Raw genomic sequence first — 24,000 nt, forward strand, 5'->3', positions numbered from 1 at the left:
CACCCCGGCCCCGCCCGCCGCCGGGACTCGCGCGCAGCAGGCTAACCCCCCCAACTCCAGAGGGTAGCCCCTTCCACTCGCTCACTCGTCCGTCTGCGTCTCGTCTGTCCGTCCACCACCACCACCCAGCTTCGTCTGGCTCGCCCCCAGGCCTCGCGGCCCGGGGAAACGCTGCCGAGCGAGGCGGCCCGACCCGTGGCCCACGCACCGCCACCGGTGGCTGCGTCTCGGGACCGGAACAGGTGGGGTGGCTCCTCGCGGCGCGGAGACTGGGGGGGGGCCCAAGTCGGGGTGGACCGCCTTCCCCCTCCCCCCCACGGCACGCGCCGGGGAGGCCAAGCCCGCGCACACGCGCGCGCGCGCGCTCGCACGGCCCCGCGCCAGACGCCGGGCCCGGCCCGGCGGAACCCTCCCCCGACTCGGAGGGGGGAGGCGCGGGCCACAGCAGGCCAAGAACAGCACTCGGCCCCACCGCGGGGCCAGCGCAGCCCACACGCCAAAGCGACGGGGCCCTGCCCACACGCCGCGGCAGTCGCTCCCCGTGGAGAGTGACTGCACGCTCTGGATGGAGGAGCGGCGGCTGGGGGGTCCGGTGCCCCCAAGGCTCCCCTCTCAGATCGCTAGAGAAGGCTTTCTCACCGAGGGCGCATCGCCCCCCACCCAGCGTGCCCCGTTCAGGCCTACGGAAGCCCGCCGACGTGTACGCCAGCGCTCGGCTGGGCAGGAGGGGTCTGCGGTAAGGGTAAGCAGCGGGCCAAGAAGCGAGCGTTCGCGGTCGGGACCGGGGAGAGCCCGTGCGTGCCACCTCGCGAGGAGACGCACCCAAGACCGCGTGGGGACGGGACAGACGCCCGCCCCTCACCGGCACATCACCCGGCCCCACCACGATCGCTCCCACGCCCGGGCGCGAACCCCGCTGAGGGGGACCCACCCGGCGTGCGCCCGGCCACGTCAGTCCCCCCCCCCGGTACAGGGTGAGGACTGACGTTCAGGAGGCGGCCCCGGCCCCACCGAGGGTGGGGAGCGGACACGCCTCGCTTACCGTCTCGACCCCTCCCCCACGCCTCAAGAGAGGCGCTCGGGAGACACGACCACCGCAGGGGTTACCCGAGAGGACTCGCTGGGGACGGGAAGCGATGCCGCCGCTCGGCCTCGGGCACCTGAGGGACAACCTGGAGCGCTCCAGGGGCACCGCAGAGGACCAAGGCGAGACACGCTCACACCCCGACGAGGGGGTACGTGGCGTGGCGGCGGGGCAGCCCTCCCCCGCCGCGGGGGAGGGCCGCTCGCGAGACAGGACGCCGAGCAGGCGAGGAGGCGAGAGTGTCTGCCGCGTCGCAAGACCCCGGCCTCGCCGACACCACAAGGCACGGGAGACCGAGGTCGGGCCGGAGTCCGCACCCCTGCCTTCCCCCCGCCACCCACGGGCGGCAGAGGAGAGGCGAGGGGCCCGCAGGCAGAACGAGAAGAGAAGCCACGTTCGCCATGAACGTCCCCGTCCCTCGTCTGGCGCGGCTTAGGCCCGGCCCGGGGGAGCATGACTTCACCACATCGGTCAGGTGAGTGAATGAGTGAGTGAGTGAGCGAGCGAGCGAGCCATGTGGGGCAGGGAGGCCCCAGAGGGGAGGGCCCGGCGAGGACAACCACCAGAGGGGCCTGCTTCAGCCTCGCCAGGCGCCACCCACTCCTCAGTCCTCTCCGAGGAGAGCGGCCAACGACCCCAGGCGGGGAATGCCTGACACGCGGCACGGAGCCTACGGGGGTGGGGTCGCGCCGGCCACCACCGGGTGCCTGCGGCGGGGAGCGCACGGGGTAAAAGACCCACGCCGCCACCTCACCCCACCGCCCTCGGGCCACCAGAGACCGGAGGTGGCACCACGGGCCACGTCAGCTGGACGCACACACGAGAGCCGGCGCGCAGGCCCGGGCGGGCGGCTCAAGTGTCAGAAGCGGAGTCGGCTACCAGGCCAGGGCTCACGCAGAGAGAAGCCCAGAGCCTCGCACGCGTCCGGAGACCCAACACTCGGTGACAGACACCGAGGAAGACCGTGTCAGCACCTATCTGCTGGCAGAAAATGCCCAACACGACAGGAAAAATGACAGCGCCCAGAAACGGGGCGGGTCCACGATTTGCAAGGGGGGACCCCGGGACCTCGGTCCGGCCACCTGCCCCCAGCCCTACCCCCATAAATGGCAGCCCCGAAGCTCTCGGGGGCCATCTGATCGACCGGGGTGGGGGGGGTTTGGTAGGGGGAGGGGAGAGGGGATGGGAGAGGGGAGGGGGATTAGGAGGAGGCTTAGGAGGAGGAGTGGGAATGGGAATGGGAATGGGAAGGGACGAGAGGGAGACGGGATCAGGCCGGGGACGCCCTGCCCTTTTCTCGCCCGCGTGGCCGGGGACTCGGGGAGATGCCACAGAGGCGCCTCCGACGAGAGGGCCCCCCACGAGGGACCGCTCCCGAGCACCGGGCCCCGGGCCCCGGGCCGGGGAAAGCCTGCCTCCCCCACATCCCTCGCAGGACGCCCCCGTGCCGGTCCCCGAGTCCGGATGAAGTCTCGGTCCCTCCAACGCCACCGGAACCCACGCGGGCAGGCTTACGGGCCGGGGGGCACCCCCTCCCAGGCCTCCCGCGCCAACAGGGGCCGGCCCAGCCACGTCTCCGGATCCATCGGGACTCAGAAAACATTTCATCCAAGGAGGCGCCTCCGACGACCGGGAACCCCAGCGCGCCCGTCCACGGCCTCACCGCACTGGGCCCGGGCCGCTCCTCGCCTCAGGAGCAGTCGTCCAAGGGACGCAGACGAGGGCCTGACCACCTAGCCGCCGGCGGCCCGGGCGCGGGACACTCTCTCCCTTTCCCCCGCGGCGGCAAGGCGCAGGCCGTGTCCGATCGGCTCGGGTCGGTCTCCGCGGCTGGAGGGGCACAGGCGGATGCTGGTCGACCAGGCCAGGCCACACGGCTTCCCCCGGCACACGAGATCCCGGGAGCGCGGCGACAGTCACCCCCTCATCATCCTGCGAGTCCAATCTGCGCCGAGAGCAGGACGCGCCCGCGGCTCAGCGCCACGGGGACTGTCACCGCCGGTGTCGCCAGCCTCCCCGAAGTCTGCCTCGGGCCCCGCCGCCGAGCCCCATCCCTTGCCGAGGTCGCCGACGCTCGGGAGAAGAGGGACGATCTCAGAGCGGCAGCCAGATGGCGCCCGACAACCGTCGCCAACGTCCCCGGAACCGATCCCGACCGCCGCCGGCCGCCCAAACGCCCGAGCTCGTCCCGGACTGAGGCGCCGGGCGGCCCCGTGGCGTCCGCCTCGGAGCCCGCTCACCCTCGTCACGGCACGGCACGGCACGACACGAGGCGACACGACGCGACGCGGCGCGACGCGACCCCGGCAACAGATCAGGGCGGGGAGGACGGAGGGAGCCGGGGTTTGGCAAGACACGGCCGGCCGGGCGGCTGCCGCGAAGGGGACGCGCTCCCCACGCGATTCCCCGGGCGGGGGAGATCACACGGACACGCCGGCGGGGCCGGGGCCCACGCCGCGGGTGGCCCAGAGCGACCAGGACGAGATCCCGGGTTCCCGGGTGGGAGGTTGGGAAGGGGAGGAGGGGAAGAGGGAGGGAAGGCGGGGGCTGGCAAACCGAAACCAGGCGAGCGCTCAGAGAACAACGCAGGAATCGGCTTTGGAGTCCGTCCTCTCGAATGCGGGAGGTCTTTCGAAAGCAGACAGGCAAAGCCCAGAAGCTAGAAAAGAAAGGATGAAGACCGCGAACCCCATCGAAGCGGAAAGAGAAATCGATCTCGGCACAGATCGCGACAAAGCCCAAAGACAACAAACGGGCGCGTGGGGAAAACGCACTCGCGGTCGGTCGTGAGAACACGGACGTCAGCACGGCTGACCACAACCGCAGGAAGGAGGAGGGAAAACAAAAAAATGCGGGCGGGGGTTCGGGGGGGCGAGTCGATAGCCACCCGCTCGGTAAATCGAGGTTCAGTGCATCTACACAGAGCAACACTGTGCATGCGCATCCGCGTGTCTGTGTGTGCGTGTGTGTGTCGGTGTGTGTGTTTGACACAGTCAACGTGGACAAGGAAACTGTAGCCCCATCCGAAAAAAAAAAAAAAAAGAAAGAAAAGAAAGAAAGGAAAGAAAGAAAGGAAAGAAAGGAAAAAGGAAGGAAGAAAGGAAGGAAGGAAGGAAGAAAGGAAGAAAGGAAGGAAGAAAGGAAGGAAGAAAGAAATGAAGAAAGGAAGAAAGAAAGGAAGAAAGGAAGAAAGGAAGGAAGGAAGGAAGGAAGGAAGGAAGGAAGGAAGGAAGGAAGAAAGAAAGAAAGAAAGAAAGAAAGAAAGAAAGAAAGAAAGAAAGAAAGAAAGAAAGGAAACATGAAAACAAACGACAAAACCCACCACCAAAGGGAAATCAAGTTGTAGAACTACTCTGGGGTTTAAAAACAAAAACAAAAACACCGTAGAAAAAGCACAACCGCAGCCCATCAGGGGTTCCTCTCCTCAACAGTCCAAGAACTCGGTCAACTCCACCTCCTAGAAGCCAGAAAACCAGGGATGAAACACGTGCAGGAGACCCAAACGGACGTTTTCAGTTTAAAAGGAAAAAAAAAAAATTATTTTTTTCCTCCCCCAAATGGGGGAGGGGGCGAGGGGGAGGATGGAGCGTAGAACTCAGCGGCAGAGTGCCTGCCCAGCACGCGCGAGGTCCAGGGTTCGATCTTCAGGACTTCCGTTCAAGTCAATAAGGAAGTCGGTAAGTCAGGCAATCACTAAGTCAGGCAACAAACCAGCAAAAGAAACGAATTACCTCCCCTCCCCGAATAAACAAACAACCACCGAAAGCAACAACAGCAGCAAGAACCAAAAAAAAAAAGGCCTAAATAAATAAATAAATGTAAGTAAGTAAATAAATAAATAAGTAAGTAAACAAACGAACACAATTTAAAAAAGGGGAAAACGCACACATTTCCGTTTCCAAGAGATATCCGGACAGGCCCAGAACCTGGAATCTCGACAGCAAGTTCCAAAAACAAGCAGAAAGTGCCTGCTCCTGACGGAACACGTGATAGAGACCACCGTTCGAGATGGGGCCTGGTGGGCGGGCTGGCAGGCGGACACAGAGCTCTCGACTCATACCTGACAGACTCCGCTCTCCGACGGAAGACAGAAGGCAACACGGAACAGGGGTTGGTGGTGGGGGCGAGGGGGAGAGGGCGAAACGGAGGTGGAGGAAAGCCATTAGGGAAAACAGGACAGAAGTCCCTCAAAACATTCCACAGAAAACTCCTGGAAGACCCGGCAGTTCCACTACGGGCCCGCGGATGGACGAATGGACAGTGCCACGTGGTCTGGAGAGACCTACACCTAGAGGGGATGATGTTAACTAAGTGACTTAAGTTCGAGAGGGATGTTGTCACTTCGAGGCAGAATCCCCAAGACAATACGCAGGAACACATGCAAGGAAGCTGAAACAGGCTCATGGATACCAAGAAGGAACAATGAGTGCAATGGGTGAGGGAGAGGAAAAAGTACAAGCTTCCAGTTAACTCCAATTAATAAATACACAAATTACGGGAGGTCATGGACAGCAGGGCGAGTAGAGTCAATCCATACTATTGTCATGACGCTGTCCGGTGACTGATCCGTAACCAGACTCATCACGGTGATCATCGTGGAACATGGAAGAATCCCGAATCGCTATGTTGGACACGTGAAAACGGACATCCCCTTGTCAGGTCAATTATGAGAGACAGTAGGAGAGAGAGAGACAGAGAGAGAGAGAGAGAGAGAGAGAGAGGGAAAATTCTCACTGTCTTACCGGAAAAAAAAAAAAAAAAAAAAAAAAAGAGTTCAGTGAGATAAAGAGTGGATGTAGGTGAGGGCAATAGGTGGAGGAGATGAAAACCACGACGGCGACACATGTGCGGCATCCCACACGGTGGCAGTGCAGTGTGATCCTATGCATGCTCAGCCGTCTCCTAGCCACCTCCAAGTTGACATCCAGGGTCATCCTTTTAGGTTTCGTGGCTGCACTTTCGTCTGTCTCGGGCAATACTCTCCCTTGATTTTCCATGGGGGAAGGGAGGTGGGGTGGCCGGGCGGGCCACACCACGACACACCGCGTCGCGCGTGACCTGGAAAACAGATACACACCCGCCCACCACCCACGGGCTCCGAAATCGGTCACTGGTCACGACGCACACTTCGTCGGTCCCTTACGGAGCGATGGCGGACCAAACAGGCAGCGGCCAACTTTGTCGTGCACACAATGACGGTTCGTCCCTCGTGGAAACAAACTGATGACGAGACAGCGTGGTCAGGGGGCGGGTGTCCTTTCAGGAAGACAGAGTCATTGAAAGTCCCGCACACGGGAACTGTGCCAAGGGAGATCTCCATCACCCTACCCAACCCTGATCCAAATTCTCGTTCGGGCAGCTAAGGGTCAAGGTCAAAGTTTCTTTCTTCCCGGGGCAGGGGTCCTTTTGGGCCTCGATGGTTGTTCAACTGGAGAGATCACCCTTGGGCTGCATATACACTTCGGGGTGGTCCACAGGGTTCCACGACAGTCCCGCCACCAGGCAGGTGGTTCCACCTGATGAAACCGGTCTGGTCTTTCGTTCCAGGAAGACAAAGGTCCGTGGCTGAAGCCAACGAGAAACCCAGGGTGTGAGTCCGGAGCGCCACCAGTCAGGAAGATGTCTAGGCGTCGGGCTCGAAGAGGCTCGGGTGGCCTGAAAAACGCATGCGGGTTCAGGTCCACTTTCTGAGTGGCCTCCACAGCAACGGGCAGGAGGAGGGTCTCGAGAGGGGACACGGCAGTGACCTCTCTCCAGCGGATGTCCAGCTGCTCAGCCCGGCTCGGCGGGGCTTCAGGGAAAGGGCGGCTTTGGTTCTCGAGGATGCCAAGTCCAAAGCGGGAGAACCATGGGCAACGGGAGTCGGAAGAGCGTTGGCCAACCATCGGAGAAAACTCGAAGCATGCGTGACGTGGCCCAGCGTATCAGTGGAAGGCGGGGCGGGGCGGGGAGGGGGAGGGTGGCGGGAAGCACGCAAAGATGATGACACAGAACCGCATTCTCATCTCTATCACGCTGTACGAGAGTTTCCACTGAGACATGCTCCCCTTCCCCTGGTCTCTCCAAGGACGCGCATTTCTACCAAAAAATCACCCCCATTCAGACTTGTCGGCTGGCCAGATCAGCATACTTCCACGAAATTCGGCCTGAAGAGGGACAGACGTCCACGAAGCATAGCCATCGCCCCTAGAGGCTCTCGGACACCCGCTCTGCTGGAACGTTTCCTAAGGACGGCAGACGAAGACGGTCTCCACATGCTTTCCAGGAGACGTTCCTCAGAACGAGACCGTGACTGTTCCGAAGCCCGAATCGGTCACAGCAATTGTTCACGAGGAAGTCACGGTGAACCATCTGGGACACCAGTCTTTCCCAACCGGTCCACGTAGGGACACGATTTGGTCCTAGCCAGAAACAGACACTTTCTCCTCACAGCATCCTTTTATTTTCATTTAAATTAATTTATTTTATTTTATTTTATTTTATTTTATTTTATTTTATTTTATTCTGTTTCATTTTGTTTTGTTGTATTGTATTGTATTGTATTGTATTGTATTGTATTGTATTGTATTGTATTGTATTGTATTGTATTGTATTGTATGTTTACATATGTACGTATGTAAGTAAGTATGTATGTATTCCGGTCTGTCTGTCTGTCTGTAGGTCCATCCATCCTCCGAAGGTATACCAGTCATGTCGGCCAACACACTGACAGATCTCGAGTCTTTTCTGTCAGAAAGATATTAAAGCACGTCCCCTTCGACTCATGGAGCCAGGAACGAACGCTTCCGTATCTCATCTTCTTTGGAAACGATCTAAACATTCCAGGGACGTTGCCAGATGCTTCAGTTGCAAGGGACCAAAAACTACGTGGAGGAGGCACCAATTTTTCAGAGATGGACCGCCTCCCCCACACACACACACACTACCCCCTCGGACTGCTTGGGGTGTGAACACTTCCTGAGACTTGAGACCGAGCCAACCATCGCTCCCAGACTCTTTTTTTTTTTTTTTTTTTTCCTGGCTGACACGTTTTATGACAGAGATAACCCACAGGAACTTAATGGATTCGGGGTAAACCTAGGGAGGCGAAAAGTTTCACCTCGAATGCTGCTCGTCACAATCAAGACATGGCTCTTTTCACGAGACCGATCCCTTGACATTTGCTTTTCTGGATGAAAGGATCTGTCCTAGATCATGTCAACCTGAAGGAAAACATTTGGGTTCCTTCCTGTTCGCATTCCCTGCCTGCATGTTCCCTTGAAAACCAGTTCCATAGAGCTCTTTCATGAATGAACTCTGGCAAGTGTATGTGGAGGAAGAAACATGCCAGGCCTACAAGCCGGGGACATACACAAGTGCCTACATGCATACATGCATACATGGGACCGGGCCCTTTCCAGATCCTTGGACGGCAGTACCATAGAAATGAGGATGGCTTCCACAAGACTCTCAGGCAAGCCAAGCTCTTTTGCGAAAGCGATAGCTTGTGCACAAAGGAGAAGGTGGCATGAGGGGAGAGGGAGGGGGAGTGCCAGCTCCCTGAGCAGCAGGGGCCATGCTTTTCTACCTAAAGGAAGGGCTTTGTCTCAGGATCACTGATCACTTCCATAAATCATCCGATATCTTGGATCGGCCGCAGGCGGCTCCAGGGTGAAGAGCCATCGCCCCAGGCTCTGTGGGGAATAGAGAAGACTTCCGTGAGGGGAAAGAAACGCATGAGAATTTTCTGCAAGAAAGCTCAGGAACAGATAATGTAAACACGGAGAGTTGAGCTTCCTGTCTCGTGACAACTAGGTCTACTGGGTCATGTCACAGAGAGCAAGCGAATCCTTTATTCCCCTGAGCCTTTTTCTTTTTCTTTCTCTATCTTTCTTTGTTCTTTGTTCCCTTTAGAGTGTGTGTGTGTGTGTGTGTGTGTGTGTGTCTGTGTGTGTGTGTGTGTCTGTGTGTGTCTCTGAAACTCAGGTACTGCCCTGTCTCATACAGACGAGACCAGCAGATCGACATGACCAGAGATTTTGTAGCTTTCATTTAAAAACTATAGGTCACTCACGAGTCGGGTAGGACGGGTGCTGTGTCCAGCGCAGCTCGGGACCGTGTCTGAGGACGGGCGACGCAAGAATTAAGAAACAAAGAGACCAAGTAAAGAGCGAAAATGGGACCAGGGGACTCAAGGTCTCGTGGATCTAGAGTGCCAAAAGCCTGGTCGACATCCTGTTTATTGGGAGTATACGGCTCAGGGAAAAAAAAAAAAGAAATGCGATCAAAGAGGTGGGGCTTTAGATATTTCATGCCAGAAGCACGAAGTTCTGCTTGCTGGCTAACTGATTCATTTCAGGCCTATCCCTTCCAGGAACAATCACCCTCCTCGGGGGATGCAAAATTTCTAAGTGTATCCTGTGATTGCCTCTGGGACATCTCGAGATAGCAAATATTTCCCCGGGGTTAAACCACATGCTTTCCTGCCAGAACCAAGTTCTGTTAATGGATGATCTGGCTTCCCATGACCGTCCATTGTTTTACCCTAAGGAAATATCTGCCATCTGTTGCGCCCTCACGGTCAATCTCAGGATTGCCCCTCACACAATTTCTTGAGCATCATACATGTTATAGGTCATCGACTGTGTAAAACATGAAAACAAAGCAGGCGTGTGCATTTTTAAGCAAGTAAGTGTGAATGTAAGATTTTACGCTCATGGAAATGCTGGTGCAGCTTGGTTTCTAGTTGCTGGTTCTCCAGCAGCTTGTTTCCCAGCAGACGCGTAGGACACTAGAGAACCCACTCACTCAGAAAGAACCGATGGGACGGGTAAGGTTTTTCGGCTCGGAGGGTGAAAGCTTTTAAACTCTGTGTGGAAAAAAGACGTTTCAGGTGTATATTTCTCCTTAAGAAGGCTGCGAATTAGAGTTTCGACGAGGGAGACCACGCAGCAGTGTGTACGTTTAAAAAGGCCTCCGCGTGCCCCTCCCCACCCTTTTTTGTTTGTTTGTTTCTTCCATTCGGTTTCAGGTTCTACCTGATTCAGCCCCCTGGCCTCAGTCTCAGGCCACTGTGGGCTATGCAGACAGACGTTTCTGACGTTGTCGAGATGGACAAGATAAGGAGGGTTCCCCCCAGAGAACTGGGCCGCTGCTTCTATGAGATCAAAAAGCTGACCTACTCATCCAGTTCTATGTTTAGAAATTTGCTCCTTTCTGGGAAAGCGTAGAGCTCTGCGGTAGAGTGCGTGCTCAGCATGCACAAGGCCTTGGGCTCAGTCCCCAGTACCACCACTGAAAACGTATAATAAATCTAAATAATTAATTGAAACGTAGATAAAGACACCTAATGACCCGTCCCCCCTCCAAAAAGATAAAAACTTCTTGTTAAAAAATTTTTTTTTATTTTATTTTTTTATTTTTTTAGTTAAAAAGGCAGGAGGAGGACGAGGACGAGGACGAGGACGAGGACGAGGAGGACGAGGATGAGGAGGAGAAATTAGCTTCTTTCCAACAAGGAGATTTCCAGGTCAAATGGAGAGCCAAATATTTCTATGTTCTAAAACTTCAGCTTTCCACGTATCCTGGCGTCAAAACGTCGGCACGGGTAAAGATTGTTCATCATTCTGTGACTATGCACTTCCTGCATTTTGGAGTGTTCATCTGTCCTTTCTCTTAGGAATAGATGATCATCAGAAATAGCAGTTCTGTTGATTAAACCCCCTTTTAACATATCGTTGTTTCCTGGTCACTAAAGTTACCTAATAATCACTTCACAGTCTATGGAAGTCAAATCATTGTGCTGTACACCTGAAACTGATAGAGGGCTGTATGTCAAACCTATGTCAATAAAACTGAAAAAAGAAAAGAAGAAGAAGAAAAGAAAAGTCTGCTTGCTCGGGGCATCCGGTAAAGGCCCTCTTTCTGAGCGCACAAGTCAACCTCGGGCCGATTCACCCTGTCCCTGAAGAAGGGCAAAAATCCTCCACTCTATCTCCCGTTAGGTCCTGGACACTAGCCAGAGTTCCTCCTCCCTCAACCCCCACCCCGTTCCTGCGTCACACTGTGTGGGCTCAGGCACACAACCTATCGCTTTCCTTTAGCGTGTGGAATGAATATCGCCCGAAGGGAATTTCCTTTGTTGTCGTTTAAATAAACTGACGTGTTAATAAGTGCTCTGGAGGGACACATTCCCTTTGACCTGATCAGCCATAGTGACATCCCATGACCCAGGAGTGTACAATATCATGGATTGGAAAGGATCTTAGAATTCAGAAATCATGGTGACGTGGGTCTGATGACCTAGCTGGCTCCATACAAACCAAGAGATGAAGGTGCCCAACATTTTCACTCGATGCTGCCTAAGTTCTTGACAGTCACTTTAAAAAAGGAAAAGGAAAATTTGCATGGCACGCTTAGTTTTGAGAATGCTATCTGACTGCATGGTGGAACGCAAGGAAAAGCCGTGACGCTCGCCCACGGTATCGAGAGAAACGCAGAACCGTGTTTCTGGTAGCTTTCTTCACCGCTGCGCAAAGGCGGGAGCGACCGCTACCTCACGCAGAGGAGGAGAGGACGGGTTTCTCGGCCCCGTCACGCAATGCCAGGCAGAAGAAGCCTTCTCCGATGAGACAGAAGCGTGTCAAAGCGCATCCCTGCGTCGAAGGCTTCGGTTTCCCGGGGAAGGGGGTCGAGCCGAGGGACCCAGGCCCCCACGTCAGTCAGTCTTTCACTGGATTCACTGGCCTCGCTGTTACTCCTCAGCGATGGCCCCTCAGATTGCTCTCGTGTGTCTTTACCTTCTGGCTTTAGGAAGGACTTTAAACTTCGGCTGAGGGGCGGGACACCCAGAAGGGTTCTTTCAGTTCACCCCATCTTAGGTATTGCCATATCCAACACGTTGGTTTTCATCCCATCGTGGACCTACCTACCGGAGAGTTTCGCTGCTTAAAAGTCCCCTGTGCTCCACCTATTCATCAACAACCCCCCGCCACAACACACACACACACACACCCACACCCACACCCACACCCACACCCACACACCCACACACACACACACCCACACAGACAACCTTCACCACCACCACCCCCGACCCCACTCATCTTTTCACCCTCTCTGGGGCTTTTGCCCTTTTGAGAATGAATGTCATCTAGAGCCGGTACCCTACAGGATGCCACCTTTTCAGATTGGCTTCTTTCAGGGAGTCAGGGGCACGCAGAATCGGCCCCGCCTGTCTCCCACAGGTCTCTCGGCTCCACGGGTCCCTGGTTTCCTTTTTAGAGCCAAATCACATGCTGTGGCACGGACCTAGCCCGGGCGACGTGTCCCTTCACCTCTTGAAGGACGCGTCTGTCCCGGTCGCCTCCACGGTTCCGGCAGTGATGAAGCAAGCCCCTCCACACCCCCACCCCCACCCCGCCCACCGTCCAGGTCCGTCCGCGTTCAGGTTTCCGCGTGGACGGAGCCCCGAGGGCTAGGCCTCAGGGTGAGAGTGGTATGGCGGGTGGCAGGTGGCGCACTGAAGGGTCCCAAATCCGGAGGATGCCGGCAAGGAAGGTCGCCAGGTCAAAACCTTCCTTCCCTCCCTCCGTCTCCTTAGGGTGGATGGCTGGGCCCGTGAATTCAGAGAGGACACGAGACACATGCTGTGAGCCGAGATTTCCAAGCCAGGAGACCTGGTGGAGGGTAAAGAAACGAGTTGATTGGGGGGACGGGGGCGATGGGGGGGGCTCTTAGGACTGCAGCCCAGGAGACACAGATGCAAGAAAGAAGCACTGGAAGTGTGTGTCATCAGACTACCCCACGGGGCAAGTGGAGAAGGGGAAACGAAAGAAAACACACCACAAGAGCAAGGCGGGAACTTTGAAACGACCAGGCTGCGGCTAGCAGCTGCTGGCAGATTTGTTTTTGAAACCGGTTGGTGGTGCCCTTGAGCTTGATACAGTTCTGACCACTCATGCCCCCCCTCCCCCCATTGATGCCGGTGTCGGGACCCAGGAGAGGCCACCCCAAACATGTATGTGCCTCCGTGGCACACGGATGGGTTAGAAATGAGAGTGACCGAAGAAGCCGAGGGGCCAGCAGACGCAAGAGGGACCCTCAGACTCTTCTTTCTGTCTCCCTGAAAGCGGGAAATCGATCACTTCCGTGGAGGGTGCCCTCCCTGCATCTGGACTTAGGAAAACACCCTGATCACCCACTGAGAGCCTTCAGGCCCCGGAAGCCTAGAGAAACCAACCAACCTCGTGACTTCTTTCAGGGGCTTCCCCCCCTCCCCAAAACCCAAACTCCGTCTCGATTCTTCACGGACGGGTCACCCAAAACCAAAGGCTCTCAGCCCGGCCCATTTCGCACAAAGGGCTGATTTCTTGTCCTAAAACGGAGAAAAGCTGCCTGCTTCGGGGACACATGAGTGCTTGAATGAAAGACAGTAGGTTCCCTGTCGCTCCTGCTCAACGATCCGTCTGGGGTCCATTTTTGGATCAGTCCAGCCCAGAGAACTCAAGATGTGTAGAGGGAGGGGACAACGTCCCCCTCCCTGAAACAGGACTATGTCTGCAACAAAGTTCCTCCCACTGGCCGTCCAGCTCCATTTTGGATGACTGAATCCTGGTTCACCTCATTTGGGTGTTTTGTTTTTGTTTCTGTTTCTGTTTTTGTTTTTGTTTTTGATTAATAGACTTTATTTCCTAGAGCAGTTTCAGGCTCACAGCAGAATTGAGCAGAAAATACAGAGAGTTCTCACATAGCCCTCCCCACCCACACATATATCCTCCACTCCCCTCAACATCTCTCATCAGTGTGGCCTATTTGGTAAAACTGATGATCCGACATGGACACGTTATTATCCATCAAAGTCCATAGTTTACAGGACGGTTCACTCTTGAGGTTGTACGTTCTATGGGTTTTGACAAATGTACAATGACATGCAGCCACCACTATGGTATCCTACAGAATAATTTCATCGCCTTAAAAATCCCTCACGCTGCATCTGTTCATTCCTCCTTCCCTCCCTCTCCCCAAACCCCTGGATACCATGATCTTTTGATTGTTTCTAGAGCTTTGCCTTTTCCAGGATGTCATTTGGTTGGAATTGTACAGTTGGTAACAATTTTCAGACCGGTTTCTTTGATTTAGTAAGATGTCTTTTAAGTTTCTTCCATGTCTTTCACGGCTTGATAGCTAATTTCCTTGTCTTTCGTTCTTTTTTATTTATTTATTTTTTTAAAATGTTTTTACTGCACATATATTTTTAATTTACATATATGTACTGTTCATTGTTTCCAGGAAGGTTTAGAGCTTTAGCTTTTTAAACTTACATACTTATCAAAGGAATAAAGCCAACCACAAAAGAAGAATGAATTCAAAAAGATACACACACCCTGCTATTAGCAGCAACATCATTTATGATTGCCAAGATACGGAAGCATCCTAAGTGCACATCAATATTTGAATAGATAAAGAAGAGGGGACACACACACACACACACACACACACACACACACACACACACACACACACATACACACACGTAATGGAATACAATTCACCCATGAGAAAGAAGGATATTTTGCCATTTGTGGCCCTTCCTTTCCTTTTTTTTTTTCCCCCCTCCACTTTAAAAACCAGAATTTTATAACTGGGATAAACACTTCCATTGAGTCAAAAACAGTAAAATGCCTAGAAATAAACTTAATCGAGGAGGTTATCTATACTCCAGAATCTGAAATGACACAAAGAAATGGAAAGATGCCTTGTGCTCTTGCATTGGAAGAATCAATACTATCAACATGGCCACACTATCCAAAGCAAACCGCAGGTTCCATGCAACCCCTGTCAAAATACTCACGACATTCCTCACAGAACTAGAACAAACAATTTCAAAATTTTTAAGGAACAACGGAAGACCCTAAACAGGCAAAGCAATCTTTCGAAGGTCTCCTCTCCCTCCCTCCCTCCCTCCCTCTCTCTCTCTCTCTCTTTCTCTCTCTCTCTCTCTCTCTCTCTCTCTCTCTCCCTCCCCCCCCTCTCTCCCCCTCTCTCTCTCCCTCTCTCCCCCCCTCCCTTTCTCTGTCATCTTTTTGTTCTCTTTTCTTAGGATTTGATGACTTGAGACCATCCTTTATCATTCCTTGTAAAGCCGGCTTGATGGTGCTGAAATCTTGTAGCTTTTGTTTATCTGTGAAGCTTTTGATTTCTCCCTCAAATCTGAACGAGAGCCTTGCTGAATAGAGTATTCTTACCTGTCAGTTTTTCCCTTTCATCACTTTAAGTATGTTGTGCCACCCACTTCTGGCCTGTAGAGTTTCTGCTGAAAAATCAGCTGATAACCTTACGGGAGTTCCCTTGTATGTTATTTGTTGCTTTTCTCTCGTTCATTTTAATATTTTCTCCTTATCCTTAATTTTGGTCAATTTGATGACGATGTGCCTCGGTGTGTTCCCGTATGGTACTCTCTGCACTTCCACCTCATTTGGTTATTTAAAGGATCTTCAGTCTGTTCAATTCATAGGAGAGAACTTCCACGTGTATTTCTTCTCAGTTTTATGAAACAAAGAAGGACCCAGGAAACTGGCAAAACATAAATGCTTTTCTATTGGGTTGAGCAAAGACAGGCCCTGGCCGGGGACGGGGGGGGGTGCTGGAGGGTCGGGGGGGCGGTGTAGAGAAGGATATAGATCATTGTTAGGGTGCCTGCTTAGCATGCATGATGCCCTGGGTTCAATCCCCAGAACCACCATTAAAATAAATAAATAACCTAATCAAACCCATCCCCCTCCTCCCCCCCCCAAAAAAAAGAAGGAGAAAAGAGTGAGAGACAGAGACAGAGACAGACCATCGGGAAAAGTAGCTGCACTAATACTTCCAAGAAACAGGACAACATAAAGATAATGGAAGAAATGCTGGATAGTGAACAGCCACGGGTGGTTGGCACAGACCCATAGCTTCTGGACTCGCTAAAAAAAAAAAAAAAAAAAAAGAATATGAGAATCATATGGATCAGGAGATTGGGTCTGAATTTTGTGCCGTTTGACTTGTGCCAGTTACAAAGGTCATGCACAAGGAAGATGACTGGCTACTTTATTGTCTGAAATGAGACACTTGAAAGTGAAAGGAGGTGCTATACAATCGTGCCTGGACTGGGATTTTTCTAAGGGAGCCCAAATCCTTTACAATATATATCATGTTTTCAAAAATGAATATCATTCCTGGACAACATTTAAGCAATTATTTTCTGTGTTATCAGTAAACATTTTTAAAAAATCAGTAAGAAAGGAAGAGGGAGAGAGAAAGAGAGAGAACAGGAGTAACTATACGCGCGCGTGCGTGCATGCATGTGTGTGTGTGTGTGTGTGTGTGTGCGCGCGTGTGCGCGCACGTGTGTTGAGGTGGGGGCCTAAAAGAGGGTGAGGATTCTTTTCATCGAGGTCTGTTTGTACAGAATTCTCTCCTTCTCCGCTTTACACTGTGAAGGAAAAGCCCAGCTGGGATAACAAGCTAAGTCGCAAATCTAAGTGTAACAAGTGTCGGATTACTGATCTGAGTTCTGCTGGGCTAACTCGTAAATCTAAATTAATAAGTGCCGGTTTGCTGATTCCCTGTTCATATTTTGCTAGCCAGCTGGATTTTCAAAGAGACATATCTGGCCTTGAAATGTTGGTTTGCTGCCTCACTGCCTCTACTTTCGTGATAATGATGTTGCTAAAGCTATTGCGTGCCTATTGGCCGAATACCCCAAGCTGGTACTTAACCCTATAAAACCTCACGTGCACGTCTTGGAGGTGCTCAAGGCTTAGGAGCAGAAGCCCCTCTGAGCCCGCCGGCGTAATAAATCTGAGTACTCCAACCCTCCGAGTGGTGCTTGTTTCTTGGCCGGCCTGTCATTTCCATAACAGCACCGTTGACAATAAGAACGTCACTCTCGTTCCGGCATAAAGAAGACATCTGGGGAGGGTGGGGTGGGGGGTGGGGTGTAGATCTATGTTATGTCCTGATTCCAGGAAGGAAAGGGGCAAGGGTCGGCGTGCCCTTCTTTCTGGGGTATCTGTCTGTTCGCTTTTGGTGTTCGGCTGGTTTGGTTATTTCAGCTTTCTGTTTGGTTCCTTTCACAGATCCAGTGGCTCAAAACAGCATTCTGATTTTCTTTTCTCCTGGGGTTTGGTTTTTGATAGGTAGAGGGACAGGGCCCACGCAGGGGTGGGGGTGGGGGGTCACTGTGCCGGAGAAAGGGAGGCGGCTGTGGTGAAATCATCGAGCAGAGGGGATTTCTACGAGAGGGACTCTCCGAAGTGAATGGGGTCCAAGGAGATCAGCAGGGTTTCTGTGTGCTCGTTTGGTTTTGTTCGTGCGTGTGTTTGTTTTTTCTGGACGAGGCCAAAGAACTCTTCAGGTGGAGGTGTGTGTCCAAAGGGTCTGACAGGATGGGAGGATGCGGGGCGAGTCAGTCCATGTGCCCAGAAAGAGAGAGAATCTGACATAGCTGAGACTCAGGCCTTTTTCAGACCTAGGCCCAGAGAGCAGTTCGGCTCCGAGCATTCACGGAGAAGTTCGCCGCCACCTCAGTCCTGTCCCCCACCCCCGCCCTCCCCCACGCCTCAGCCCCCAGTGAAGGAGGAATCATGAAGTGGCCGCACTTAGGCTAAGCCAATTTTTGGCTTTATGCTTACTGCTTGCTTTTAGAACCATCAGCAAACTCGACTGACCAGACACCGCTCCCAGCTCCAGGCCCACTGTTAAAAACAGCTAAAGTTGTCGATTCTAACTGTTTGATTTGACCTTCCTCTGATCGTTCAACTTGACAATCATGTTTGGCGTCTGAGTCTTTCCCCAGGAAGGGAGTCACGGGAGGATAAGCTCAGGAGAACGACCAGCCCCCTCCCACCCCCCACCCCCCACCCCGAGTTCCTCCGTGGCGCTGGTGCCGCCGGGTGAGTCTGACCAGATAAAGAAGGTCACGGGCTGATGACCTACTAGACCACCAGGAGGTCCCATGTTATCAGACACTCATCCAGATTTAGGAGGAAGTTTCATCAGAGACCCTTGTTGATCATGAGCACCTTTTGTGCTCCCGCCTGTTGTGATTCCCTTTCATGCTCCAACCTGTTCGTCCACAGAAGCATGAAACCCCAACCCCAAGACGGGTTCACAGTTTGGAGGGCACTAGCCTGCTGTGAGTCCCCTTTGCCCAGCAAAGCAATCAAGCTGCCTCTTTTCTTCTAAACTCTAAGACCCTGTCTCTGGGTTATTTGGCTCGTCAGGGACGGGGTGGGGGAGGGCGATCTTTCGGCAACACCTGCAGAAGTTTCCCTGAGTGGCAGGAACCAGCGTGGCCCTCAGGCCTCAGCCCCGCAGGCAGGCAGGCAGGCAGGCAGGCAGGCAGGCAGGCAGGCAGGCAGGCAGGCAGACAGGCAGGCAGGCAGAGTTGGAGCGACCGTTGGTCCCGCCCCCGCCCGCGCTCCACCCCCCCCCGCCCCCGCCGCTGCTTCCGCCGCCGCCGCCGCCACCGCCGCCGCCGCCGCCTCCCAGGCCTTCTCCACCGATCGGTCCCAAATCGACTGACTGTCTCCTGGAAGCGGGGGCGGGGACGTCAGGAGGATCCATTCGGCAGGGCCTCGTTCAATCGCTTCATTCAAATGCAGAAAGCTCTGTGCTCAGGTCAGAGCCTTTGACTTGGCCTCCGGCTCCTCTCTGTTGAACGGCTTTTGTTCTTTGGTTTCAATTTCCCCACCCTTAGGCCACCCCGTCCCAACTGCACGGAGGGAGGCGGGAGGGAGGGGGAGAATCTCGCCTGGTCTCAGGCCAAAGGAGTCCCCTCCTTTTCCTAATCTGGGTAAACCCCACTACACCGTTTGAGAATCATGGAAGGGCATGGAAGCAGACCTCTGACTTGATAGATTCCTCTGGGATGGGAGACTTTAAAAAAACAAAATTCTTTTTCCCCTGCTTCCAGGGAGGCAGAAAGGAGGGCCAGAGTGTTCCTCTTGCCTCGGGCAGTTCTTTGTTTGTTTCTTTCTTTCTTTTGTTAAATCTTTTTTTTTTTTTCCTTTTTTTCTTCCAGTTTTATTGAGACAGAGTTGACATACAGCAGTGTATACTTTGGGGGGGGGGCGGGGAGAGGAATTCGATTTTATGTATTTATTTTTGACCGGAGGTACTGGGGATTAAACCCAGGACCTTGTGCTTGCTTGCTAAGCACACACTCTACCACTGACCTATACCCTCCCCCTTGGCCAGTTGTGAAGTCCCTTTCATTCAGCATAGTCCATCGGGCACATTTTGGGGCAGCCTACTCTGGACCCCAACATTTCCCTATTCTGTAACTTCCCTGGAAGTTTTACACATTAAAAGCTGGGCTGTTGACTGTGCATGTGCGTCCATGCGTGCGTGCGTGCGTGCGCGTGGTGTGGGGGCAGGAGGGAGGGAATAGTTTCCTAGAGGGCCTGCGTTTCATGGACCCAGTTTCTTAGTTCTGAGAACAGGTCTGTTCAAGGAAACAGTTGTAGTATCTCGTCTCAGGAGGCGGTGGTGTCGATGGGCTTCTGAAGCTAGGCCTAGGGAGCAAGCAGTCAGGTATCGCCTAAGAGGCACTTGTGTGGAAAACCAAAGTACAGCAAAAAGGTTAATCATTGGAGCAGATGAGAAACCAGATTCAGGGCCGGGAGTAGGGGGTCAGTCTGGTAGGAGATTTCCACACATCGGGGTCATCGAAACGGCTCGAGCAGTTTGAAATGCCTCTGATGATGTCCTGGGGTGTTCGGCTCAACTCTCTGAGCGGCTCCTCCAAAAACAGGCCCTAGGATGGTTTCCACAGGAGCTGTTGTGGCCATTTCTCTGACGTTTACCTCCCGTTGTCCAGCTTCAGTCTGCAGGGCTTCAGGAGACGGAGCATTTTAGTACTCAATGATGCCAAGACAAAAGGGTGAGAGAAAATGGGAAACGTTCGTGGAGATGGTCCTAGGCAGATAGTGGAGGCAACTAGAAGACCTTCAGTCTCCGGGCCGGCTTTCAGGTTGAGACAAAAACCCTAAGGCAAGCGCTTGCTGCCACAGCACATCGACTAACACGGGAACCATCCAGTGAAGATCAGCACGGCCCCTGAACGTGGACGACACACGCACATACGTGAAGCGTTCCGTAGCTTTAGTGATGTCAGTCACCCAGAGGAAGACAGATATCCTATGCCATCACTTCTAGGTGGGATCTGAAAGTAAGTCAAGACACCCATCCATACATAAATAACTCCATTTTAAAAAGACTCCAAGGAACCTATTTACAAACCAGAAACAGACTGGACTCGCAGACATGGAAAAGAAACCGATGGTTAACACAGGGGACAGGGTAGGGTGGAGGAACGGGGGAGGGCAGAGGGATAAATCAGGAGTTTGGGATTAGCAGATATAAACCACCCTATACAAACTAGGTACACAAGTAGGTCCTACTGTCTAGCACAGGGAACTATGTTCAATAGCTTGTAATAACCTATCCTGAAAAAGTATACGTGTGTGTGTGTGTGTGTGTGTGTGTGTGTGTGTGTGTGTGTGTGTGTGAATAAGTGAATCACTATGCCGTACGTCATAAATGAACACAACATTGTAAGTCAACTATACTTCCATTGACAGAGAGTTCCTACAATAAACAGGCAGGCAGGCAGGCAGGCAGGCAGGCAGGCAGGCAGGCAGACAGACACAGACACAGACACACAGACACACAGACACACAGACACACACACACACACACACACACACACACACACACACACACACACACACACACACACCCCCCACAGACACAGGGGAACCCTAAGGAAAACGAGTAGCACTAGTATCTCTTATCCATGCATGTCTATCCCAGTTTAATGGAAACCTAAGTTTTTGCCTGCAAGTCAATGATGCTAATAACTCTGCTGCCAAGAATAGAAAAATCCTCACGGAGGATTTCTGAATCCCAGAAGGGTCAGGGAGGGAGAAAAAGAGAAAGGATTCCATTCTGCTGACAGAGGTATGATAGTTACCATGTGGGTGTCCGCCTCTAAAAGGGAAGGAAGGGGAAAAAACAGAAGTTTATTTTCCCTTGTATCTGAAAAGAAAAAAATTTAAAACTCAATCCTCTTGGAGACAAGAAGTCGTACACACCTCATGTCACTGATTCTCCTCCTCCACCTCCTCCTCCTCCTTCCTCTACTTCTTCTTCTAGTCTATATCTCCCATGGATTCTGACGACCTTGCCTGATGATGGCGGGTGATGGGGGCAGAGATCGATCTTTCTGAGAAGTAAGTTGGCAAGCGCTTTAGTGAAGCCTCGTAGGATTTACCCAGCGAAGCGAGTGCCTTCGTCCCTGGAGGCTGCGGAAAGTATGTCCCCAAGTCACATACGCATGTGTTTGTCTTTTGTTGTCGTTGTTGTTGTTGTTGTTGTTGGTGGTGGTGGTGGTGGTGGTGGTGTGTGTGTGTGTGTTTGTTTGTTTGTTTGTTTATTTGTTTGTTTGTTTGTTTGTTTGTTTGTAGCAGTGTCCTGGCCATGCTGATGGCATCAGGCTTGCAGCGGGGGAAGGAAGGCTTCAACCCCTTTGGAAGTCATACCTACCATCCCAAGAACGTCTGGATGACCCCTACTATGTGGCAGTTGAATGGGGGCCAGTTACTGGGGTTCAGCGTGTCCAGAGAGAGGAGGTCTGAGGCCTCTGGGGACAAAAAGTTTGTATGTATGTATGTATGTATGTATGGCCAGTTGACTGTTTTTGCGGTCCTATAGGAATCTTCCTGCCCCTGTCTATTGAACAATGGGAGTCATCTTCCAAGTGCCCTGACACCAGACACCACGGTGGGTGAAGGAATGCGGGTGGGGTGGGGGTGGGTGGGGGAGGTCATCCAGGAAGCTGGGAGAAACCGAGAACGTCCGTGGGTCGGTGGGTCGGCCTGTCGGATGGTCGCCATGCTGGGTTTCCCCTAACCCAGGCCATTTGCCGAATGGACAGAACAGACTGGGGCCACGTGTGCCACCCACCCTCTTTCCGGAGGCTGTGGTCCACTGTGTTTGCATGAAAGTCAGTGAAGGAGGCATCTCCTCGGGACTCGGTTCCGTCCCTTTCACGAGAGCCTCCACTTTGGATGACAGCCAGCCAGCCAGCCAGCCAGCCCTCGATGCCAGGGCAGTAGACGACTGCCAGGAATATCCCATCCTTTCTGGAACCCTGAGTGTACCCACCTGTACAGACACAAGGCTGAAGAATACATGACGTTCCTTCCTAGTTGACAGCACTCCCCATGTCACTGAAACAGTGTCCAGTACGCTGACGTCATCTCCTCCCTCTCCCACACCCCCGCACGCGCACAAACACGCGCGCGCGCACACACACACACACACACACACACACACTCTGTCTGTCTGTCTGTCTGTCTGTCTGTCTGTCTGTCTGTCTGTCTGTCTTCTAAGGATGGAGAAGAGTTTGCTGAGCTATTTCGGGTGCCCTCTCATCCTAGTTCCTATCTCCAAGTTGGTTCAAAGTCCAAAAGGCGGTCAAGCACTTAATCAGATAGGTCCCTCGTAAAGAATGCCTCCCACATCACGACGACAGGCTTCTTAGGCCAGCCGAGAAGCTCCTTCAGTTCTGCGCCCATCTTGGCTCTAAGTTGATATCAGTCTGTTACGGAAATGACAGGCCAGCCAAGAAACAAGCACCTCTCGGAGGGTTGGAGTACTCAGATTTATTACGCCGGCGGGCTCAGAGGGGCTTCTGCTCCGAAGCTCTGAGCACCTCCAAGACGTGCACATGAGGTTTCATAGGGTTAATTACAAATATGGGTCTATTCGCCAATAAGGCTCAAACAACAAAAAGCAAAGGATCAGTACACTGGAGCTTATCAATTTGGAACAGATCACGTTACTGACACTTGTTGAGCTTGGATTTACGAGTTAGCTTGTTAGCCCAGTAAACTGACACTAAACTTCAGATTTACGAGTTAGCCCAGCAGAACTTAGATCAGTAAACGGACACTTATCACACTTAGATTTGTGACTTTAGCTTGTTAGCCCAGCTGGGCTTTTCCTTTACAAGTCCTCCAGGATCCAAGAAAGCCACGTTGGAAAACAAGTGGTGATTCTGATGGGACAGGAGATCAGTCATTTGGGGGCGAAGGGTGGGGTAGGGAGACATACCAGCCTGTCTGTCTGTTTTCACCCAGTGTGGGAGCCGTCCCAAAGAGATAACTCGAGAAGAGAGAAACAGGGAGTTGACAAAGAACACGTGCAGTGGCGTGCCCTCCCCCCCCCACCCCAGGAGAAGGCCAAGCCAGAAGTCCCTCCGGATGGCGGGTTCCGGACTCCAGCTTCCAGGGGAAGCGATGTTTTTTTCCTCCCCATTTCAGGCCCGGAAGAAGAGGGAGAGGCAGAGTGTCCTTCTCGGGCATCCGCTGTTTCTGAAGCACGCTTGTTGCCAAAAGATCGGCCCCCGTCCCCGACGAGCCCAAGAATCCAGAGACAAGGTCTCGGAGCTTAGAAGCAAAGAGGCCATTTTATCGCTCTGCCGGGCAAAGGGGATTCACAGCAGGCTAGCGTCTTCAAAACTGTGTACCCACCTTGGGGATGGAGTGGGTGGGGTGGTTCTAGAGCCATAGCTCAAACAATCGGGCATCGATCACCATCCACAGAATCGTTTTCTCATCAGAAGACTCAGAATGGTGTCACGATGCCTCCAGGTGACCCATTCTATAGAGGCTGGTGGTTAGATCTCGTTATCTCATAAGCACTCAAGGTGTGGCCTTCTTGGTCACTCAGGCTATTTTGTCAGGTCATTAGTCCCGTGACCGACCTTCTCCTCGGAGAAAGACTCAGAGACCCAGCATGATGATGACTTTCAATGAGTGAAATACAGTAGAAACAGTAAGATCGATAGCTTCCAGTTTCAACAACAGGCCTGGAACCGTGAGCAGCAACCA

The 24,000-nt window shown here is 53.2% G+C and overlaps 1 long non-coding RNA gene and 1 other non-coding gene across 2 annotated transcripts; both read left to right on the top strand.

Moving 5' to 3' along the window:
• Positions 1-17,735: 17,735 nt before the first annotated feature.
• LOC141577234 (uncharacterized) lies at positions 17,736-22,313 on the top strand. The gene is made up of 2 exons (XR_012506142.1): positions 17,736-18,721; positions 19,923-22,313. It is a non-coding gene; the product is annotated as an uncharacterized LOC141577234 (long non-coding RNA).
• On the top strand, positions 20,100-20,208 carry LOC141577280 (U6 spliceosomal RNA). The gene has a single exon (XR_012506177.1). It is a non-coding gene; the product is annotated as a U6 spliceosomal RNA (small nuclear RNA).
• Positions 22,314-24,000: the final 1,687 nt, after the last annotated feature.

Source organism: Camelus bactrianus, chromosome 3 (assembly GCF_048773025.1).
Source record: "Camelus bactrianus isolate YW-2024 breed Bactrian camel chromosome 3, ASM4877302v1, whole genome shotgun sequence".
Classification (NCBI taxonomy): domain Eukaryota; kingdom Metazoa; phylum Chordata; class Mammalia; order Artiodactyla; family Camelidae; genus Camelus; species Camelus bactrianus.